General features: G+C 37.7%; 1 non-coding gene across 1 annotated transcript; it reads left to right on the top strand.

Annotated features, from left to right (window-relative positions):
- Window positions 1-9,016: 9,016 nt before the first annotated feature.
- On the top strand, window positions 9,017-9,123 carry LOC150031750 (small nucleolar RNA R71). The gene has a single exon (XR_016525639.1). It is a non-coding gene; the product is annotated as a small nucleolar RNA R71 (small nucleolar RNA).
- Window positions 9,124-23,816: the final 14,693 nt, after the last annotated feature.

Raw genomic sequence — 23,816 nt, 5'->3', positions numbered from 1 at the left:
AATTTATATTTAAATATACAAAGATGGATGTGTGTAAAAATTAATTTAATATTCGATATTAAATTAAATTAGTTTTATTTAAAAATTAATTATCTAAAATTAAATTTTCAGTTTTAAAATCAAAATGGATTTTAAAAAATCAAGTTTTGATTTTGAAATAAAATTGGAAAATTGAAAAAAAAAAACAATACACGAATGGAAAAACAAGTTTTTCCATTATCCATCTTCTTCACGCTCACACATTTTCCATTTCTTCTTTTTCATTAACTCCAAGCATGAGCTGCAATTCATGCAACTCTCTTCCTTACATGATGATCTGCAATATATTGAAAAGATTAGAGTGAATTTGAGACATGCAATCAAGAAAGAATTTTAGTAATTCGTGCTGAAGAAAGTGTTATTCAACAAGATTGTTGTCGTGAGCAATTCTCCATCATCTCTTGATTCAGCTTGTTTTGTGTCCCACAACTCAATTTAAAGCACCAAGAGAATAAGGAAGATCTTGAGGTGGTTTGCAACAAGATTTGGAGAAGATTGCAGATGGAGATCGTGATTTAAAGAGGTTCTACAAAGGTATGTCATGAAACCCACTTGTTTTCTGCAACAACATGCTTTATATTTTGCCAAAAATAATAAATTAAAGTGCTTAAATGATCTTTGTTGCTTCCGCTGTTGCTGATACATTTCTACAATTGGTATCAGAGCATTAGATAAGCATTCAATTTGGTTTAATTTTGATTTGGTGGGTGTTTTATATGAGAAATATGAAATTGATGCACTGATATAGTTTTATGAGTTTTGGCATTTTAATTCTCTTTAATTTCTCATTTAAATTTGTAATTGGCTCTTATTTGATGAGCTTTCCAAGATTCTATAATTTATTTGGGGTCATTAGAGTTGAAATTAAGATGTAATTGAAGAAACAAGTGAAGGAGGTTGAGCTACTGTTCTAGTTTTTCATCTTTTGCTCAAAATCGTTGCTAAGGTTCAGTTACTAAGCGATCGTCTAGTTCCAGGCGTTACATGATGTGAAGAAAAGCTAGACGATCATATAGCAATGGGTGTTGGTCGTTGTGATGATGGACGCTAAGCGATCGTGTACCTACGGAAGCTAGACGATGCATTGATATGCTATACGATAGCACTATGCGATCGTTTAACTTTTGCGTGGGAACTAAACGACACGTTGGATTTGCTATATGATGGCACTACACGATCGTGTAGCTGTGGTGCGTGATAAGCAATACGATGAAGTGCTATGCGATAATGCTGAGCGATTGTCTAGATGCGGGTGCTGAGTAATCGTGTAGATGCGGTGCTAAGGAATGCGTTGAAGTTTCTATATGATGGAACTAAATGATCGTTTAGCTACGATGTTGAACGACACGATGATGTTCTATACGATAGAGCTAAGCGATCGTTTAGTTGTGGCAAACACTAAACGATGACATGGAGCGCTAGGCAATGGTGTTAAGAGATCGTTTAGTTATACCCAAGAGCTAAACGATTACTCTATGCGATAGACAGACGACACTAAGCGATCATGTACCTCTTCTCAACACAAGGCGATGGTGTTAGACAATTGCCTGCAGCGCTACACGATCGGCCTTAGCAAGACTTTAAGGTTGGACCGAGAGTAGCCAGTTCGACCGGTTTTCTGAAGGTTCAATCTGGTTCAGCCTTAAAAGGTTTTGGTTGGTCTGTTTCAGACTTTGTTGGTCCCGTTCAGACTCATCCAGTCTGGTTCAGGATGCTTAGGTTCGATTTGGAGCGGTTCGAGTTGTTCAAAGACGGTTTTGAAGTTGTTTGTAATAGTTAGTCTTCTGTTTGCTTGTTTATGCCAAAACTAAAATCATATCAGTCTGTGTTTAATTATTTATGCATTTTATGTATGTTATAATTAAATAAATCTTGTATGTGCATACAGTATGTGATGTGTTATTTTATGAATGGAAATATGGATGATATGCGTTGGTGGATTGCGTTGTGCACTCAAGTTTCCCTAGCGGAATTCAAGTGTAAATTCCCCTGAGTTTCCTGGTACATCCAGGGTCGAACACAGGGACTTGTGAAAAAAGTTATGTTGGTAATATTTATGAAAACTTTGTGGTGACCAAGTAAATAAATAAGTTTTGGGTGTGTTGTTTCGTTGATAGATGCAATGAGTAAGCGATGAACGGGTTGAAAAGATCGTTAGCTAGCGTTACTCGGGAATGCGTTAAACCTTGCAATCATGTTACAACCATGCATAGCAAGTCATTTCCCAATGCAAATGCGATGCTCCTAAACCTAGGACGCATGTATTGAATGCAAAATGTCCATAGAGCTTATCCCTAAGTCTATACTCTTGTTCTATGCGTTGATGCAAAATGCATGAAAGCAAGGTGACCGCATACAATCTTATCTTATTGCTAAGATGCATGCGATGCGTTAATAACAATAGTGCTCATTTCTAAGCGCCTATCTCCCATTTATGTGTTCTAATCTAGTTCTTCCAAACCTAGATTCTGACCTGACCTTCCCAAGTCTAGATCCCGTCTTTAGACTACCCTCCCGAGTACCTCTAATAGACGAATGAAGCATACATAAACAAGATAATCGCAAAGATTAAGATTTCCTCGTTATGCTCGCTAACTACTTCTCAACCCATTCAACTAATCTAGCTACTCATGCATAAATAACAGGGAGTGAACAGATATAGAGAAAAACATTCCATTCTTATAACTGAGTTGAGTACAAAATGACAATGGAAAGTAAAAGTAGAGAGCCTGGTAGCAATTTCTTACTGACCGAGGCTTTTTATACTGAATCTCTATTCTGTTCTACAAATGTTTCTGCTTCCACAGGTGTCGGCCCTCTCTCTGTCTTGAAGCTTCCGGTACTTTCCCAAGCTTATCGGAACGATACACTGGCACACCTTCTTCCTCGCGTCCGCCTTAAAAATGAAAAAAAAAACTATGGACAGAGGCGTGAACTTATAAAGTGATGAAGTAATCGACTGCTTAACCCCCTCTCTAAAGAATGCACTTGGTATTTATAGAGTTTCCAAGGTGAAAGGCGGCTTCTCTCTCCTGGTAGATGGGACAACTTTAATTCTAATTGACGCATCGGATGATTGTTACCGATAAAGCTGAATGTACTTTGTGACCGTTATCGGCTGTCAACTTAATTTAGATCTGACTGTCATCAGCTTTCTGTCCCATCGCTCTTAATTATCCTTTCACCCGGATGCGCCCACTATGTTGCGCTGACCAAATTGTGGTGATTCTTCTTGGGCGAATGTTTACGAGCACGATCAATGCAAAGTCTTGCGGTGAAGTTGCGCTCGACCAATGTACTCTTATGATCGCAATCTCTGCATTGTGTTAACTCATATTCTGCACCAAAAATGTAAAGATCAAATGCTCTAATGCGTTCGATGCATGCGACCGCAATATTATAGAATTTATGCTTAATGGACGCAATTTAACATATTTCATCAACGCAATCCAACATTGTTTAAGAACTTAGTACTATGATAACGTGCATTTCTGCCCGTTATCACACCCCCAAATTTAAACAATTCTTGTCTTCAAGCATAAGCTAAAGATTCCTTTAGCAAGTTAACCGCAAAGTTCTCTTTCCTAAATCTCTCAAGGATACTTCATTCAAATCCTATATACCAGAATTTTCTTAAGTCGTATTCATCTCTTCTTAAAATATTTCTTAGACTTAGGGATTACAAGCTTAACTTTCAAAAAGACTTTACTAAATTCAGGAACATCGCATGATTTATTTTAAAAGAAAATTTTCTTCCGGGGTGTCAAATGATTTTATCCTTGCACAAAAATTTTCTTCATTGCTATTTTTTTCTGACCTTGGGCTGATCCGGGTGCCTTGCCTTCATTTTGGCTTGCCCCCATGTGTGTCATGCGATATCCAGCTACGAGCAATGCACTCTTTCTCAGACTAACTCATATCGATTTGGCAGTGGAGTTGCGATCATTGATTTATGCATTGATCCTAGTAACTTACTTTCGTTTTGGCTTGCCCCCACGTGTGTCATGCGGACATCCAACTACGGGTAAGAGCCTTTCACAACTTAACTCCTATTAACATGGGTTTTCCATTGCGTTGATAGTGGAGTCGTTATTCTCAAATATATATATATATATATATATATATATATAGCAAGGTCGAAAATAGATACCTCACCCCCTAAAATGTGGCAATGTTCTCATTGCCAAAAGAAATTAAAATAGGTCATGCGATGGTCGTAGAATGCTTGTAAAGAGAATTTGAAAGAAAGCTAGTAAACCCCTAACTTCTAGAAATATTTCATGAGGTGACTATTTTAAGACTAAATTGACTCTAGTGTATACGAAAGAAATAGAATCATATATTTCATCATTGAAATCATACTTGGCAAAGAAACAACATGCGGTAACTCACTAAATTTATCTACTTGGCAAATGATTGCGGTAATTAAGGAGGATGCGGTGATAAAACTTAAAATGCAATGGTATAGCGCAAGATTTAAAATAAAGATAAGGAAGAGTACACCCCCAAATTTTGCACTGCCGCCTGCATTGTGTATTGATGCATCTATCCTTGCGGCGATCTTTGCTCCTATGGATTGCAGCAATGGAATGAGATCATTTGCTTCTTCGCAATCTTGTGCCTTAATCCTTGTAAATAGACAAAGATAGGGTCAAATGATATTAAAACAAAACAACGCATTTTTGAAAAAAAAAATTTAACTTTTTTTTTTTTAGAGAAATAAGTGAAATACTGATAATCGTAAAATGACGAAGAGTTAAATGTTCAAGATTTGAGTAAGGGATAGTCCGATTTGTTCAACTTTGCGTAGACTATTTCTGGCTGGAAATCTCCTCCGCAATATGCTTTTATCCGTTGTCCATTAACTTTAAATGTTCGACTGCCATCCTCAGTGATCAGTTCCACCACACCATGTGGAAATATTTCTTTGATGATGAAGGGACCAGACCAGAACGATTTTAATTTTCCCGGGAAGTGCCGCAATCTCGAATTGAAGAGTAAGACCTTTTGCCCCACTCGGAGGTTTCTAGTGCATATGCGTTTATCATGTCAGCGCTTGGTGCACTCTTTATAAATCTTCGCATTCTCATATGCGTTGACCCTTCATTCTTCTAGCTCGACCAACTGCAATTTTCGTGCTTCCCTACTTTCTTCAAATCAAAATTCAGTTTCTTGACTGCCCATAATGCTTTATACTCCAGTTCCAATGGAAAATGACATGCCTTGCCAAATACCAACGCATAGGGGACATACCTATTGGTGTTTTAAATGCGATCCGGTATGCCCACAACGCATCATCAAGCTTGCCCAATCCTTCCATGAAGGTTTTACTACCTTTTCAAGTATCAATTTAATTTCATGATTGGACACTTCAGCCTGGCCATTTGTTTGCGGATGGTATGCGTTGGCCACCTTGTGGAGGATATTGTACTTGCGCAGCAGCTCCTTTATATTGTGATTAATAAAGTGTGATCCTTCATCACTGATGATGGTACGGGGAGTTCCAAAACGAGTGAAAATATTTTTCTTGATGAACTAGGAGACTACCACCGTATCACTTGTGGCGCATGCAATTGCCTCAACCCACTTGGAAACGTAATTGACGGCCAATAAGATATAATGCTTGCCATGCGAAGGAGGGAATGGTCCCATGAAATCAATCCCCCAGACGTCAAATAATTCAAGCTCCAAGATGGTGTTCATTGGCATTGCGTTCTTCCATGAAATGTTGTCGGTGTGTTGACACCGATCACATTTCATTGCGTAGTCAGCAGCATCTTTAAATAATGAATGCCAAAAGAGTCCACTTTGCAAAACTTTGGCTGCAATACATTGTCCTCCAAAATGCCCTCCATATGGAAAATCGTGGCATTATGACAATATGCGTTGTTGAGATGCATTTGGTGCACATAATCGAATGATTTGGTCTGCACCTCTTCTATACAGATTCGACTCATCCCAATAATAGTGTTTGCATTCATGCTTGAGCTTCCTCTGTTGATGGTAGGTGTAATCTTCAAGGAATTGTTCACAAACCAAATAATTAACGATGTCCGCATACCAGGGCAATTCTTCTATGTAGAACAGCTACTCATCCGGAAACACAACACTCACTTCAGATTCATTGTTGTCAACCTCAGGATTCTCCAATCTGGACAAGTGATCCGCAACTTGATTCTCTGTCCCCTTCCGATCAAGAAGCTTCGCACCGCCTTCATGCTGGTTAGAGGTGGAAGCTTTTCAATTGCGTCGATCTTTGCTTTGTTCACCTCCAACTCTTCCTGGGAAACTTTGTGTCCTAACATTATACCTTCTTTCACCATGAAGTGACATTTTTCCCAGTTGAGCATCAGGTTCGTCTCTTCACATATTTTCAGAATTTTCTCCAAATTGGCTAGGCAGACTTCATACTTGTTCTCATAAACGAAGAAGTCATCCATAAATATTTCCACTGAGTCCTCGAGATAATTTGAAAAGATCACAATCATGCATCTTTGGAACGTGCTTGGCGCATTGCAGAGGCCAAATGGCATGCGACGAAAAGCAAATGTCTCATATGGGCAGGTGAATGTGGTCTTGTCTTGGTCTTCAAGAGCTATCATGATTTGATTATACCCGGCATATCCATCCAAGAAGCGATAAAAATCGTTCCCTGCTAATCTATCTGGCATGATCAATGAATGGCAAAAGGAAGTGATCTTTCCTTGTGGCCGCATTCAAATTGCGATAGTCCATGCAGATGCCCCATCCAGTGATGATCCTTTATGGTATTAATTCATTGTTCTCATTTAGGACTACCGTCATTCCGCCCTTCTTCGACACACATTGCACGGGGCTGACCCACGTGCTATCATCTATGGGATAGATAATGCCCGCATCCAGCCATTTGATAATCTTCTTTTTGACGACCTCCTTCATCGCAGGGTTAAGTCTGTGTTGATTTTCAATAGTTGCTTTGTGGTCGTCCTCGAGACGAATGTGGTGCATGCAGTACGCGGTGCTGATTCCTCTGATGTCAGCGAGCGTCCAGCCAATTGCTCGCACATGTTTCTTGAGAATGCTCATCAATACATTCTCTTGATCTTCGTTGAGCGCAGAGAAAATTATCACTGGCAGCTTCTCATTCTGCCCCAGAAATGCGTACTTCAAATGTGTTGGTAGGGTCTTCAGTTCAAGTATTGGTGGTTCCACCAGGGAAGGTTGCATTGTTTTTCTTTCTTCTTTTGGCTCTTCTTCTTGTGTTGCGATCATTTCTTCTTCTTTGTTTGTTTTTTATGATCGCATTGCAGGCAGCTACGGATGCGTTGGCATCCTTTTCTTCACACTCTTCATCAGACTTTTCTTCTTCAATCAAATTCAGGTCATCGTCAGAATCTTGTAGGTCTTCCTCATCCGGGAATTTCATGGCACGAATTATATTAAATTTGAGCTTTTGTCCGTTTATGCTCAAAGTGATTTCTCCCTTGTGTACATCAATTTGAGCACGACCCGTTGATAGGAAAGGTCGCCCCAAAATGATGGGCACATCTTTGTCGGCCTCATAATCTAGGATGATGAAGTCAGCTGGCAAAATAAATTTATCAATTGTGATTAGCACATCCTTCACCTTACCTTCTAGATGAACCATAGATCTGTCAGCCAATTGGAGAGTCACTGATGTGGGCACAAGTTGCCCCACATTTAATTGTCTAAAAATTGACAGCGGCATCAAATTTATGCTGGCCCCCAAGTCACACAAGGCTTGCTCAATATAGAGTCCTCCTATGGAGAAAGGAATAGTGAAGCTCCCAGGATCGGTCATTTTCGGTGGAATAATAGATTTGAAACTTTGCATTAATGCCACCGTGATGAATTTCCCAGTGCCTCTTTTCTTAGTTACCATGTCCTTCAGAAACTTGGTATAGGCAGGCATTTCTTCAATCGCTTTACTGAAAGAAATGTTAACATGTAATTGCTTTAACATAGATAAGAAGCGTTGGTACTGTACCTCTTCATTTTTCTTCTTTCTTAGCCTTTAAGGGAAAGGTGGTAACTGAACTTTCACGGCTCCCGTTTCATTTGACTTTAAGGTCGACGCAACCTCAGGTTCCACTGCTTCATTTTCTCTTTCTTTTTCTTGCGTTACCGCAATCTCAGGCTCAGTTGCGATGGAAGTTGTTCTACTATGCTCCTTCTTTTCCCCTTCCACAGTCTTTCCACTGCGCAATGTCACAACCTGACATTGCTTCTTACCTGATCCCCCTGAGTTGGTTGAACTTGGCAATGCCCCTTGCGGTCGACTCTTCAGCTCATTCGCAATCTAGCCCATTTGCAATTCGAGGATGTGGATGGACGTAACCTGACTTTGAAGCACTGTCTCGTTTTTCTCTATATATTGCTTCAATAGGCTCTCTAGAGGAGAAGATTGTGTTGGTTGTTGTGAGCTACTTGCTTGGTTGCTCTGCTGACCGTCGTTGCGTTAGAAAAATCCTTATGGCCCTTCTTTTTGCGCCACAGATTGAAACTTTTGTTGTTGATTCTTCCAAGCAAAACTGGGGTGTTTCTCCACCCGGGGTTGTAAGTGTTTGAAAAGGGATTATTCTTTACAAAATATACGGACTGTGGATTTTTTGGGCAATCTTCCATCGCATGCCCATCGCCGTAAGTCGCACACCTTGCGGTGTTTTGACTTATTGCGTTAATTTGCCCACCTTGCGGTGTTGGGCTGCTGATCGCCATTCTTTGAATCAAATTCATCATTGCGGTCATTTGGTTTTGTAATGAAACAATGGCACCGTTATTTGTGTCAGAATCTTTGAGTCTTAATATCTGGTCACTCTCCCGCCAGTCTTCATGGTTCTTGGAGATGCGGTCCAGAATATTCTTCGTCTCCTCGTAAGTTTTGTCAAGCAGACCACCAGCGGCTGCCGCATTGGCAGCGGTCTACGAAGCAGGATTCAAACTGTGATAGAAAATTTCCATCTGAAGGCAGTCTGGTAGCCCATTATGCGGACAATCTCGAACCAACCTTTTAAACCTCACCCAAGCATCACTGAGCGATTCGTCCATATCTTGTTCAAAATTAGTAATAAGCTTTCTTCGTCTTGCGTTCTCGGTTGGTGGAAAATACTTTTTCATGAATTTCTCCACTACCTGCTCCCAAGAAGTAATCTCTTCTGGTTCGAGCGAATAAGCCCATTTCCTAGCCTGATCACAAAGAGAAAATGGGAACAACGTTAGTCGAACTTCTTTAGCAGAGATGTTCGGGAACACAAAAGTATTGTAGATTTCAATAAAACTTCGGAGGTGGGCATGCGGATCCTCGCCACGCCTTCCTTCGAATTGACCCGCAGTTTGGATCATCTACAGCATCACTAGTTTCATCTCGACTCTGCTTCCGTCGAGGGTAGGCCTCATGATTCCCGGAGAGAAATCATAGATGTTTGGCAATGCATAGTCCCTAATGGATCTATTGCGATCGTTTTCCAACAGAATCGGATTCGCCATGACATTATTATCATTTGGTGCTCCTCCTCCAGGCTGCTCCGTCATCTCTTCTTTATCGGATTGTGGTTGTTGTTGGCGGTCTCGTAGTCCTCTTCGAAATGTTCTCTCAATCTTTTGGTCTTAGTTCGCCAGAGATTGAGAGTTCTGCAAAGAAATCACAAAAATTACTATTAACAACTATTTTGCCGAAGTCCCCGGCAATGGCGCCAAAAACTTGATGCATTATTTTATGGATGGAAATATGGATGGTATACGTTAGTGGATTGCGTTGTGCACTCAAGTTTCCCCAGCGGAATCCCAGTGTAAATTTCCCTGAGTTTCTTGGTAAGTTCAGGGTCGAACACAGGGACATGTGAAAATAGTTACGTTGGTAATATTTATGAAAACTTTGTGGTGACCAAGTAAATAAATAAGTTTTGGGTGTGTTGTTGCATTGATGAAAAAGAAGTATATAAAGGCGGTGGATTTGAGAAAGATAGTTGTGTTTATAGATGCAATGAGTAAGCGATGAATGGGTTGAGAAGATCGTTAGCTAGCGTTACTCGGGAATGCGTCAAACCTTGCGATCATGTTACAACCATGCATAGTAAGTCATTTCCCAATGTAAATGCGATGCTCCTAAGTCTAGGACGCATGTGTTGAATACAAAATATCCATAGAGCTTATCTCTAAGTCTCTGCTCTTGTCCTATGCGTTAATGCAAAATGCATGAAAGCAAGGTGACCGCATACAATCTTATCTTATTGCTAAGATGCATGCGATTCGTTAATATCAAATTGTGCTCATTTCTAAGCGCTTATCTCCCGTTTATGCGTTTTAATCTGGTTCTTCCAGACCTAGATTCTGACCTAACCTTCCCAAGTCTAGATCTCGTCTTTAGACTACCCTCTCGAGTACCTCTAATAGACGAATGAAGCATACATAAACAAGATAATCGCAAAGATTAAGATTCCCTCGTTATGCTTGCTAACTACTTCTTAACCCATTCAACTAATCTAGCTACTCATGCATAAATAACAAGGAGTAAACAGATATAGGGAAAAACATTCCATTCTTATAACTGAGTTGAGTACAAAATGACAATGGAAAGTAAAGGTAGAGAGCCTGGTAGCAATTCCTTGCTGACCGAGGCTTTTTACACTGAATCTCTATTCTGATCTACAAATGTTCCTGCTTCCACAGGTGTCGTCCCTCTCTCTATCTTGGAGCTTTCAGTGTTTTCCCAAGCTTACCGGAACGATCTACCGGCATACCTTCTTCCTCGCGGCCTTAAAAATGGAAGGAAACTATGGACAGAGACGTGAACTTGTAAAGTGATGAAGAAATCGACTGCTTAACCCCCTCTTTGAAGAATGCACTTGGTATTTATAGAGTTTCCATGGTGAAAGGCGGTCGGCTTCTCTCTCCCAGTTGTACGGATGGGACAGCTTTAATTCCTGATTGACGCGCCAGATGATTGTTACCGATAAAGCTGAATGTACTTTGTGACCGTTATCGGCTGTCAACTTAATTTGGATCCGACTGTCATCATCTTTCTTTCCCATCTCTCTTAATTATCCTTTCACCCAGATGTGCCCACTATGTTGCGCTGACCAAATTGGGGTGATTCTTCTTGGGCGAATGTTTGCGAGCACGCAAAGTCTTGCGGTGAAGTTGTGCTCGACCAATGTACTCCTATGATCACAATCTTTACATTGCGTTAATGCATATTCTGCACAAAAATGTAAAGATCAACTGCTCTAATGCGTTGGATGCATGCGACCGCAATATTATAGAATTTATGCTTAATGGACGTAATTTAACATATTTCATCAACGCAATCCAACATTGTTTAAGAACTTAGAATTATGATAACGTGCATTTCTGCCCGTTATCAGTATGCCAATTAGATTTAAAATCCCACCATAGGAAGCATGTTACATGCATTGAAAGTATGTTGTAATCTGTTATAATATATAGTATGCATGTTAGGGTTTCTTGTATTTAATATAAGTGTTATATTAAATATTGAATGCCTTTATGTATGTTATGGATGTTTAGCATGTCTAAAGTTTTATAAGTTGTTATAAAATTGGATTAGACGTTTAAAATCCATAAACAACAGTTGCATGCTCATGTAGGTTGGCCACCTTTTTTAATAGTTAAAACTTATAAAACTCGGGTTACAAACTCAACCGATATATAATCCTGTCTATGGCTGGGGGTACTTAAGTTGACGGTTTACGAAACGTCTCCTACCTGGGATTATGGCCGAATTATTGAGCGTTGGTAACCGATTTTATGAGCATACGTGAGTGATGTGAGGTAATAAAATGGTTTATCACCTAGACATCGTAGGTTAAAATCCAATTATACGAGTTATACTTGGATAAACCACATAGACTTAGGGTTGTTTATTAGCGAAAAGAACCTAAGTATAAATCTACCCAATAAAACACTTCAGTGGCAGTTTAATAACTTCTATATGATAGAGTTATTAGAAAACTTCAGTGGGAGATTAATAACATATACGATATGTTATTCTTAGCTCTCGCGTCCCTAAAAGTTCACAGTCTGGATTTAAGCGGTACTTCGTGTCACCCTGGAAATGTCCTCTATTCGGAAAGTATTTTTTAGCTTAAATCTAGGTTGCGGTGAATAAGGTGAAGTTGTTCAAACATAAGTCTATTATATGATATATAGATTTCAACTACCACATCTCCACGGTAGTTTACACCGTGAGATTCATATTACGCTTTGTGTCACCCTGGAAGTGACCTCCATTCGGAAAAGTGTTTTGTATGAGTCAATAACAAGGTAAACGGAGGAAGTAGTTCATAGTAAGTGGGTGAAGGATATGTGTCAATATATCCTACAATCTCCTCCATTAGTTTGAACCATGAGATTCCTATGTTGCACCTGCTGGTTTGCTTTAGGCGGCCCTTGCTAGTCGTTTAACGACGGCTATCCCCTCGGAGAGTTGTAACATAGGATTCGGAACAACCCAGGCTTCAGTAAAATGAATACTATCTTATAGTTCCATCTTAGATATTGTCTTCTATTTAAGAGGCATATTCATACTGCCCTATAAGATCTGAAAATGGTGGGTCACACTTACAAGAATTACTAATTGTTAGTAAAGATCTTGAGCGAAAACGATAACTAAACGACTACAAAAATAAGAGTTACTCCTGAAGGAAATCGAACACGCGGATTTCTATAAGCAGCAGAAAGATCATTCCAAATTACAATCATATATGAACTTTACAATTACAATCATAAACAGAAACATAAGGTTATGCATTCATTACAGAAATTATAGCATGATACTAAAAATGATCAAGGAGAAATGCTATACACATTTGTAGACTCATCGCCAAGCTCCTTGATCATGAACGCTCGAACATAGCAACACAACAACCTCGTACGCTCGTCCAATGCGACCGCTATACTACACGAACAACGCTCACTCGAACTCAGTGATTGCCTAGGTCACGAACAGCACGAACGACCTTCGCAGAACCTCGATGGTGTCGAATTGAGTATGACACCACCAAGAAGGTTACCTTGGTATTCTCGGTGTGAGAATCCAGAGGGTGGGCTCTATGTGGACTTGGTTTCAGGCAGAAGACGGAGGAAACACAATCGTGTAAATGATTGAGCAAATGGGAGAAGACTGAACCTATCGTATAGGTCGATGCCCAATCGATTAGCAAAAGCTAAGAGATCGTCTAGCAAAAGCTATGCGATCATTTAGTTCATCACTTAGCTAAGTGTCTCGCCTACAAATACTACACGATCTTTTACCTTATCCAAGCTGTCGCTTAGTAAATCCTATTTACTTGACAACTTTCGTGAGATTTTGAGAGAAAAAAAATCTCAAAACACAATTTTGTAAAACTTACACATTTCTAAAAATAGGAAAACATTTTTCCTTTTATCTCACGATTACCATGAAACCACCAATAACCTCCCACTCAATTGGTTATTAGAGAAAAAGAATTAATTATCCAATAATTAATATTATTATAAATATAAATGATAACTAACTTATCATACTATATTTATAACCTATAATTTTAATATTTCATCTCATGAAACATATAAACCATAGCTCGTTTTCTATTTCATGGTACTTAATGTAAATCTCATTTACATTAATCCTCCATTATATGTATCTTATACATCATACTGATCATATCATATATAATTGAATTACCTCTTGTCAATTTGAACATTTCAAATTAACACCAAGAACTGATCCTCAACCGAATCCATTGAGCTACCAAGGGGACCTTATGGACCTGTAGCTTGAAGCTCTAACGGTACGTGAATAACTGACTAAACTCTTTAGTCACAGGATCTACCATCCGTTAACTGTCAGGCACTCCACTAAAGACCGACAACTAAACTCTCCTTACCACAGATATATTTTGTGTCCATCTTAACTAATCAACAGTGCGACAACCCTTCACAGATCGTTCGTAAGTATAGCTCGGCCAATAACCGTTATGCCCCTGTAGTTACATCTAACTCCTTAAGTACCACTGATCCCTCTAATGAATATAAGTCATAGTCCTACTATGACTGAGTTCTCTCTTCCAAAGAGAAGTTGTGGCCACTATGTTCAAGCCCTGGAATCAGCCCTTAAGGGAGAAATCTCTCAACTTATCCCTGCTTCGGGAAAGAAGTAAATTTCATCTCGTGTATTGAGTTCCCAGCTCCCAGATTAGACAAGTCCCCAAAAAGTTAGGCATGTTGAGTTGGCAATCTGGTCACTCTCACCCATACTAATCAAAGGACTGCCCTCAAAGGCAAGAGTTCCCAAAACACTCAGGATTGAGGTCGTGTCACTTATGGTCGTTTAGGTGAGATGTAAGTCTCTAGTATCAACAACATTATATACAGAGTCTAGTCATCTCGTGGTCCAGTCTTATACAAACTCTTTGTATAGGACACCCTCGCTAGCACGTCTCCACATGAATGGTCAGGATCTACCATCTGTAGTAGTTTACAACACTTGCAAACCTCTACAAAGCGGGTTGTATCCGTAGTATCACCAGGATCAGGTATCCCATCTTAACTTCTTATACTACAGACCTATTTTGGTTATCACTTAAGTCATGATCCACTTGTATATCACATATACATGCTTAAGTTTACATAAGATAACCATGGAGCTTTGTTTATTGGATATGAGTTAAAGCCAGAATGAAATAACAGTTATTTTATTCATCAAACAATGTGTACCATTATAAACAACGAGACTCCGGGAGAATTAGAACACCAATCCCAACAATTTCAGAGATGGTGTTTGGTCAAAATTGTTTGCTTTAGTGAAGGAGTATCTGACTGCCCGTCGATTGCACATATTCTGACTCACTAAGGTATCATTGCAAATAAATAATGGTTATGGGTATACTATTACTTTTTTCTAAAACTAGATTTTGGATTTAGTTACAATTTGCTAATTAGCATGTCGAATTCTTCTAGAATACTCACTTCCGATTTAAATAACAGTAAAATCAAATCAACAAACAAATTACTAGCGGTTGATTACACCAAAAGAGTTTTAACAGAGGATTGTCATCCATCTCCCAACTCATTTAAAATTTTGAATTATGTAGATGAGAATGCAGAATTCGAACAACAAGTTAAATATGATTTACTTGTTATCGAAGCATGTTTAGTGGAAAACAATAAAATCTGGATAATTTATTCAGGTGCTGTTAATCATGTTTGTACTATCTCACAGGAAACAAGTTCTTGGAGACAGTTGACAGAAGGTGAAACAATCTTTTAAGGTTGGGACTGGGGAGGTTGTTTCAGCTAAAGTAGTGGGAGATATGAAGTTATTTATAGGAGATAAGTACATTTATTTGAAAAATGTATATTATATTCCTTCTATGAAAATGAATCTAATATATATCTCTTGTTTGCTAGAACAAAATTATAAAGTTTATTTAAAAAATGATGAAGTGTTCATCAATATAGCAAGTAAATAGATCTGCTCTGCAAAATTAGAAAATAACTTGTATATGTTAAAACCAACTGAGGTTAAAGCCATATTGAACATAGAGATGTTTAAAGCTGCTGAGACTCATAAGAAAAGGAAGATTTCTCCAAATGCCTATCTTTGGCACTTGAGACTGGGTCACATAAATCTCAACAGGATTGAGAGATTGGTTAAGAGCGGTCATCAAATAAGTTGGAAGACAGTTCATTACCACCATGTGAATCCTGTTTTGAGGGTAAAATGACAAAATATCTTTTTCTGGAAAAGGTCTTAGAGCCAAAGAACCCATAAAGTTGATTCACTCAGACCTTTGTGGGCCTCTAAATATTAGAGCAAGAGGAGGGTATGAATATTTCATCAGTTTTATAGATGATATTCCAGGTATGGGCATGTTTACCAAATGCACCAAAAGTTTGAAACTTTTGAAAAGTCCAAAGAGTATAAGGTTGAGGTTGGAAACCAATTAGGTAAATAGGTTAAAACACTTTGATCAAATCGAGGTGGTGAGTATATGGATATAGAATTCCAGAACTATTTGATAGAACATGGAATTCAGTCTCAACTCACAACCCTTGGCACACCTCAGTAAAACGATGTGGTAGAAAGGAGAAACAGAACCTTGTTGGACATGGTTCGTTCCATGATGAGTTACGCTCAGTTACTCCAATTCTTTTTGGGGACACGCAGTTGGGACTGCAGTGTATATTTGAACATTGTTCCCTCGAAAAGTGTTTCTGAAACACCTTATGAGCTCTTGAGAGGACGTAAAGGAATTTTATGTCACTTCAAGATTTGGGGTTGTCCAACACAGGTGGTGGTGCAAAATCCTAAAAAGTTGGAACACTATTCAAAAGTATGCCTATTTGTAGGCTACCTGAAAGAAACAAAAGGTGGTTTCTTTTATGATCCTCAGGAAGATAAGGTATTTGTATCGACAAATGCAACCTTCCTGGAGGAAGACTATGTAAAGAATCATCAACCTCGCAGTAAACTAGTAATAGAAGAAATGTCTAGAGAAACAATAAATGTATCAACAAGAGTTGTTGGTAGAGTAGGTCCTTTAATAAGAGTTGTTGATAGAGCAGGTCCATCAACAAGAGTTGTTGATGAAACTGAGACTTCACATCCTTCTCAAGGGTTAAGAATGCCTCGTTGTAGTGGGAGGGTTGTGCAACAACCTGACCAGTATATGGGTTTAAATGAAACTCAAGTCATCATACAAGATGATGGTTTAGAGGAAGCTTTAATCGTATTCCTGATCACATTAGGGATTGGATTAACCAATAGAATGATTCAAGAAAGGTTTCAACACTCGGGCGAAACTGTTTTTAGATGGTTTAGTTTGGTATTAGACGTTGTTTGTCGTTTAATAGTGGACACCATTAAGCCAAATGATCCGCAATTTAGAGCAACTTCAAATAAAATTAGAAGTGATAATCAATATTGGCCATCCTTTAAAAATTGCATAGGAGTAAATAATGGCACCCATATATCAGTTTTTCTTCCTAAAGATAAACAAATACCATTTATTGGTAGAAAAGGTATTACTACCCAAAATGTTATGGTCGTATGTGATTTTAGTATGTGTTTCACTTTTACTTGGGTTGGCTGGGAAGATGCTACTCATGACTCACGTATCTTCAAGCTTTAGGAAGACCTCATTTAAATTTTCCTCATCCACCTAAAGGTTTACTTTGAAAATTTTAATATTAAACTATACATACTTTATAATTTTTTTTACTTACTATGTATTCTGTAGGTAAATATTATCTTGTTGATGTTGGATATCCACAAATGAAAGGATATCTAGGCTGTTATAAAGGAGAAAGATATAATCTTCCTGATTTTTGTTGTGGGAGTCAACAAAGAGGTAAGAAAGAAATATTTAACCATAGACATTCATCTTTAAGATGTACAATCGAGAGGACATTTGGTGTTTGGAAAGACAGATGGCGATTGTTATGCCAGATGCATAGTTTTCTTTTTGATAAATAAGTGAAGATTGTTATTGCACCAATGACACTTCATAATTTTATAAGAACTCAGTCTACAACTAACTTTGAGTTCAACGAGTTGAGTGTTTTTGAAGAAAATGAAATTTCTTGTCATGGAAGGGAGATGGAAGAGGAGTAGGAGAAAATTGCAAAACTCCTTATATCTCGTTAATGTTTTTATTATATAGTTTGTATTTTAATAGATAATATCTAGTTTAAGTATTTTATAATGATACAAATATTTCTAAATTGGATGAGATATACGTTTTGAATTTTCTTTTGTTTTTATTATGTGTATTTTTTCGGACCTCACATATCAATCATGCATATAACAATTTAACAATAAAACAAATGAAAAATAAATTAATAAAATTAAATATTTATTATAAAATAAAAGTCCAAATATAAGATACAGTAATTTGGTAATTTTAAAATCACTTTTAGAACCAAACATAATAATTCAAAATCACTTTTATATATTTGAAAATCACTTTAAAAAGTTTGGAACCAAACATAAATTTGATTGTTTAAAAATGAATTTTACAAAATCAATTGTTCCAAAATCTCTTTTTCTAAAATCACTATTTCAACAATCACTCCCAAACACACCCTTAATCTCGTCTTGATAGAACTTGAAACATTAATGCAGTGTTGACGTTATCGCCCCATTTTCATGAATCCAAGGACCAGTAGCTTATAAGTGGTATTCGAGTCTATGACATGAAACAATACGTCGACCTTCAGGTCGCCAATTAAGAGTTCTAAGCATATCATGTCTATCACCCTTTGGTTGCCTTGGTTGAAACCTTGACTTACCAACTTGTTGTTCGACAATTCTTCCATAAGGATGCCCAATTACTTCATAGTCATCTTCTGCATTATATTGACGACTGATCCATTGTCAATGAGAATTCGTCCATCTCTCTGTTTTCGAACGTATCCCGAGACGTATAGAGACCTATTATGCAGTTTTGATCCCAACAGTATACCTTGTCTGAGAAACCTATGGACGTACAGCAAGAGGCATACACGAGCATCGTAGAGGTCGGCACACTAGATGCATTGGACTCTAACAACGTGTCGATGAGGGTCATCTTAATTGCTTGAGGGAGTGGCAACAAGTCATCTATGCTAAACGATAATATGTCTTTTGATTCTTCCATCACCTTTGATGAACTCAAAGAAGTATCCTCTTCTCCTGATGTGCTGATGGCGTGACATGCAACAACCTCTGGCACTTTCCTCGAATAGCAGCCATAGAAGTTCTCCAGTAGGAAATCTGTTAACTCACTTATCGTCTGGGTTAAGGGAAGTCCTCATCTTCCTTCTCAACAAGCCTAAGCTCCCAAGCCTTCCTTTTTCCTTTCCTTTTTTGAGTCTTGCTTCCTCTGTTGTAACTCTGATAGAAGCGTGAATCTTTTTGGGTAGAACTCGGCTTTCTCTTCTTTCAATGCGTTACGAGAATCCATCCTTCATCTTTGTCATCATCAACATGTTCTTGAAAATCTCTCATTCGGACCACTTGCTGAAACCAAATGACTACAGGTTCAAATGTCGTAAACTAGACTAAACTATCTTTTTCATCATAACAAATATTCGATGTTGGAGCACTCGGAGTTACTGCCATTGCGACATGATTTGTTTGAACAACCTCGTTCAAATCAAGCTTAATTTTTCTATCACAAACCAATCTTAGAATAAGCTTCTTCAACACAATTTTTTTTTTATCGGATGGCTAACGACCCTATGATACTTGAAGTAGTTAAGATCATCTACTTTTTTGGCTTGCTCCAGTTGTTTGCATTCTAGTAGCTGAATAAGCTGCTTTTTCTAGCAATTGCTCAAGCATATCTGCAATATCGAAGTCAGGAAATGGATAAAGATTTTTCTGCTTCTTCTTCAAAGTTAGGCGATGTCTTTCGCCTCCAACGTCTTTCTTCTCGATTTTCTTATCTTTTCCTTTCGAAGAAAATTTTAGCATGGTCGTATTAACGACCATTAACTATTTTAGCATGGTCATATTAACGACCATTAATTCCTTCGTGGCGCTTTTCACAATCTTCTCAATGCCCTTTATCTCTTTCTTGTCCTTCTTCATCTCAGGGATCAAGAAATATTTTGTCCCCCTATTAGCGATGCTCAACTTCATATCATAGGCGCGAGTTTCCAATTCCTCAAACCTACGAGGTTTTATTCCCTGCAAAATATGAAAAAATCTCTAGTGCATACCTTGGGTGCATATTTCTACTGCAGACAGTTCCGTAAGTTGACCTTTGTAATCCAAGTTCAGAGCTCTCCATCAGTTGATTTAATCGATGTTCGACTCTCCTTTCTATTGTTTGGCATTTGTCAACTCCATCATACTAATAGTGCATCTGGTGCTGTAGAAGCGATTCAGGAACTCTCTTTCCAACTATTCCCAACTGTCAATCACTTCAGGCTCTAGATTAGTGTACCAATCTAAAGAATTTCCTTTCAGGGTTCTGACAAATTGTTTGATTAGTATATCTCCTTTGGTTCCTACGTTCTCGATATGTTTCGACAAAATGGGCAATGTGTTATTTCAGGTTACCCTTCCATCGAATTGCTAGAACTTCGAGGGTTGGTACCCAACATGCATCCTCAAGTTGTCAATTCTTTAGGTGTGCGACTTGGAATACATAAAAGAGGTTTAAGACGAGCCTCCATACTAAGCCCTTATAGAAGTCATGATCATATCTTGCAACTGTTGGACTGATAAAGAGGCATTAGAGTTTGATTGTTGCAATTAAGCTTCTTGTAACACAGTCTTCCCTTTGTCATTTTTCCTGATAGCAAGGGTTTGACTTGACTTAGCAGTTTCATGAGCATGCACTTGCTCTATTAAGTCAGTGATCTCATGATCTCACTCCTCAACAGCTGTCATCAGAAAATTTATCTTTTTTTCCATTAAAAGACTCTTCGACTTACTAGAGGCAAAAGTAGAGTTTTCAAACAAGGGATTTTTCTTGATGACAACCCCACCTTTAAAAGACTCTAACATATGCTTTAGAATTCTATATGCGATGACGAAGCTCTGCTCTTGTCCCAATAAAACCTCATTTAAGCGACTGCAGATAACAGGTCTCATGTAAGAGTCGCTTGCAGTAGTTACTTTGGATGCAACTTTCTTTCGTGCCATTGATTTTCTTGGATGATGAGAGAGAGATGAGAGATAGAGTTTTCCCACTAGATGTGTCAATTTGTTCGCATGAGGTTTCCGGAGAAACTTATTTTGTGGAAAGGAACTTGTGTTGATGTTGATGTTGCTATTGATTTGATGCAATGTGCTTCGATCTCTGGTACTTGATTCTCTGATTCTCTCTCAGTTAAATGCGTATACTTGACTTGAAGAAGCGGAACGTGTGATTTTCTTGAAGTTGAAGTTTTGGAAGAGTCCTTGTATCTTTAGAAGACTTGTGTATTCTAGGAGTATGTAGCTTTAGAAGTCTAGGAATCTTTTGATTGTTGGGAGAATTCTCTCTGGGTTCTTTGGAATCTAGAATTTCTGACCCCCACAAATGAAGAGAGCTCCTCTATTTATAGAGTTCTCTGGTGGGCTTCGTGGGCTTAGGCTTGATTGGTCCATGGGTCTGGCCCTTGGGCCCAATTAGTTGGACTTGGACCTACTTTGGCCTTTGCGCAAAATTAAGCCAACTTTTGGACTTAACTGGACTTTAGCCCAAATTATAATATCAAATTTGCCCAAATTAATTTCACTCAATCCGACGTTTGTGATGAAAACACGTGGCATCTTCAAACTTTGCCTATGTTTTCAACTTCAATTTAGGGACACATGTCAATTTCAAATTGGTCCCAAGTTCAATTATTTGGAGTTCGTCATTTATTTAGTGATGACATGAAAATTTGTGATTGGTCCAAATTTTCTCCTTCATCATGGAGATAATTTCAGAAAAATATGTGTCATAAGCAAAAGGAAAATCTCTATGGAAGTATTAATTACTCGCATTCATGTGGAAGAAGAAACAAGAGGGCAAGATGCTTCGATTCAAGAAGGCAATAAAAACCTTAAAAAGGTAAACCTAATCTCTTCTAATTATAGTTGATCTAATGGTCAGGATCCTAACAACAGTCATTTAAAGCCAAAGAAGAATATGGAAAAAAAAAATAAATCTCAATTTTCTAATTAGAGATATCCAAACCAAGTGAATAAGAACCAAATATATCCTCAACACTTCAAACCAATTTGTTTTGTTTGTGGAAAAAGTGGACATATTGCTCAAGTTTGCAGACTTTGAAACACAAGAACCTGTGCCATAGGCCAATGTTACCGAAGAGTCATTTGTGGCTATAATAAGTGATATATTTATGGTTCAAATTGTTGAATAATGGTGTGCTGATTCTGGAGCCAATAGACATGTCTGTTATGACAAAAATTGGTTCAAAGTTTATACTCCTTTTTATTGGGTTGTATGTCCTAAAACTTGTGGTTTGTAAATATAAAATGTATTTTATTTTTTCAATAAAATTGTTATTGAGGTTTATTCAATAAAGATGTTAATGAATTTATGAATTACACCTTTTTTAACTCTACATCCAATAAGCTAAGAACCCCTGGCTATAGCATGAATACTTGAACTTTATGTGGGAACATAAAAGTGGATTAAGTTCGAGTAATAGCCAAAACGATCTATAGTATAGAGATAAGGTTACATACCTTAACTTGGGGACACTATCGAATGCGGCCCACCTTACATTAGATACAAAAATGTGATCCTGAATCGTTCATGTGAAGCCATGTGAGTCGGGCTGTCCTATGTAATAAGTGGCATAAGACCGAACCATGAAACAGTCACTTTTACTTTATAACCCCGATTACTGATAAGACTGACTATTTCAATTCGATGACTTACGTAATACGATCTTAATCATGAGCTAACTATGAACTCCTGTTTATTTGAGATCATACTTTAATCTTTATGGGTGAAAGTAGCTCAACATTACCGACTCGATAAGCCTCCCATTTTAGGGGTAAGACTAGGTAGATAACTGGAGACATAGTCTTACAAGATGGAATTCTCTCCTGCCTGTTTCTAGGATTAGAAGATAGGTTGTTCTCTTAAGTGCTGACTCTAAGTTTTGAACAAGGAGCCCCACCCTCTCATTGGCCCGAGAGGACTTGGTTTGGTAGTTGGACCACAAACCAATTGTTCATTAGAGGATCAGTGAGAGTTAAGGAGCAAGATTTAATTACAGAGGTAAAATGATAATTTTGATTCGACTGTAATTCTGAACAACTTGTAAATGATCAACTTACTAATCATGGTTAAATCAAGTGGACAAAAATAAATCTACAATGAGGAAAGTGCAGCTACTGGGCTTTAGTGGAGTGTCCCAGTAATTAACAAATGTTGGTTAATTGGGTTAAAGAGTTTAGCCAATTAATCTCGAATCGTTGGATCTTATTATCGGTAGGTCCATTAGGTCCCCCTGCTAAGTTATATCGGACTAAACCTTAGGAAAGTGTGTTGAGAGAATTTTAAATGTTCAAAATTGGTTTAGAAAATTATAATTAATTATATGCGATATAATTGACGTTTAATTATGGAGTTAAACAAATAGAAGAGTTGAAAATATTTAAATATGATTTAGATATTGTATGCATGAATGGGGATTCATGTTTGGGTTAGATGTTTTATTAATTTAATATTTGATATTAATTAATCAAATTATTTAATTAATTATTTGAATTAATTTTATTTAAAATTAAATTTGAATTTATGAAATTCAAAATTAAAATTCAAGATTCATTTTAAATTGATTTTATGAAAATTAATTTAAAAGGAAAAGAATTTTGAAAGTGGGTTTTTCCCACTTTTTCCACTTAATTTAACACTTGAATCCCACTAAATTAGTGGATTATGTGGTGTCAAATTAACATGCAATTGGATTGCATGAGTTTCTTCTATAAATAGAAGGAAAATTGCTTGTAAATTTTTTCATGCAATTTTGCATATTTGAAGAAGAATTTATTCTTAACTCTTACACATTAAAAACCTATCAACTCTCTCAAATTCCCTTAAATTTCTTCATCCCAAACCCTAAAATCTTGTTATGAGCATGCATACTTGGTTATTAAAATTAATGTAGTCAGAGTGCTTAAGATCCAAATTGCTTCTGCATACCTGTTATTAACTCTTTCAATTGGTATTAGAGCAATTTTAAGCACTCAATTTGCATTAATTTTGGCTTGGTAGGTGTTAATTCATGTGATGAATGTTATGGTGGCTGAAGTGGATATATTACAGATTTGGAATCAAAAT

This window comes from Benincasa hispida, chromosome 12, assembly GCF_027475165.1.
Source record: "Benincasa hispida cultivar pf3 chromosome 12, pf3_genome.v1.1, whole genome shotgun sequence".
Lineage (NCBI taxonomy): Eukaryota > Viridiplantae > Streptophyta > Magnoliopsida > Cucurbitales > Cucurbitaceae > Benincasa > Benincasa hispida.
This window is presented reverse-complemented; position numbering and strand designations above follow the sequence as displayed.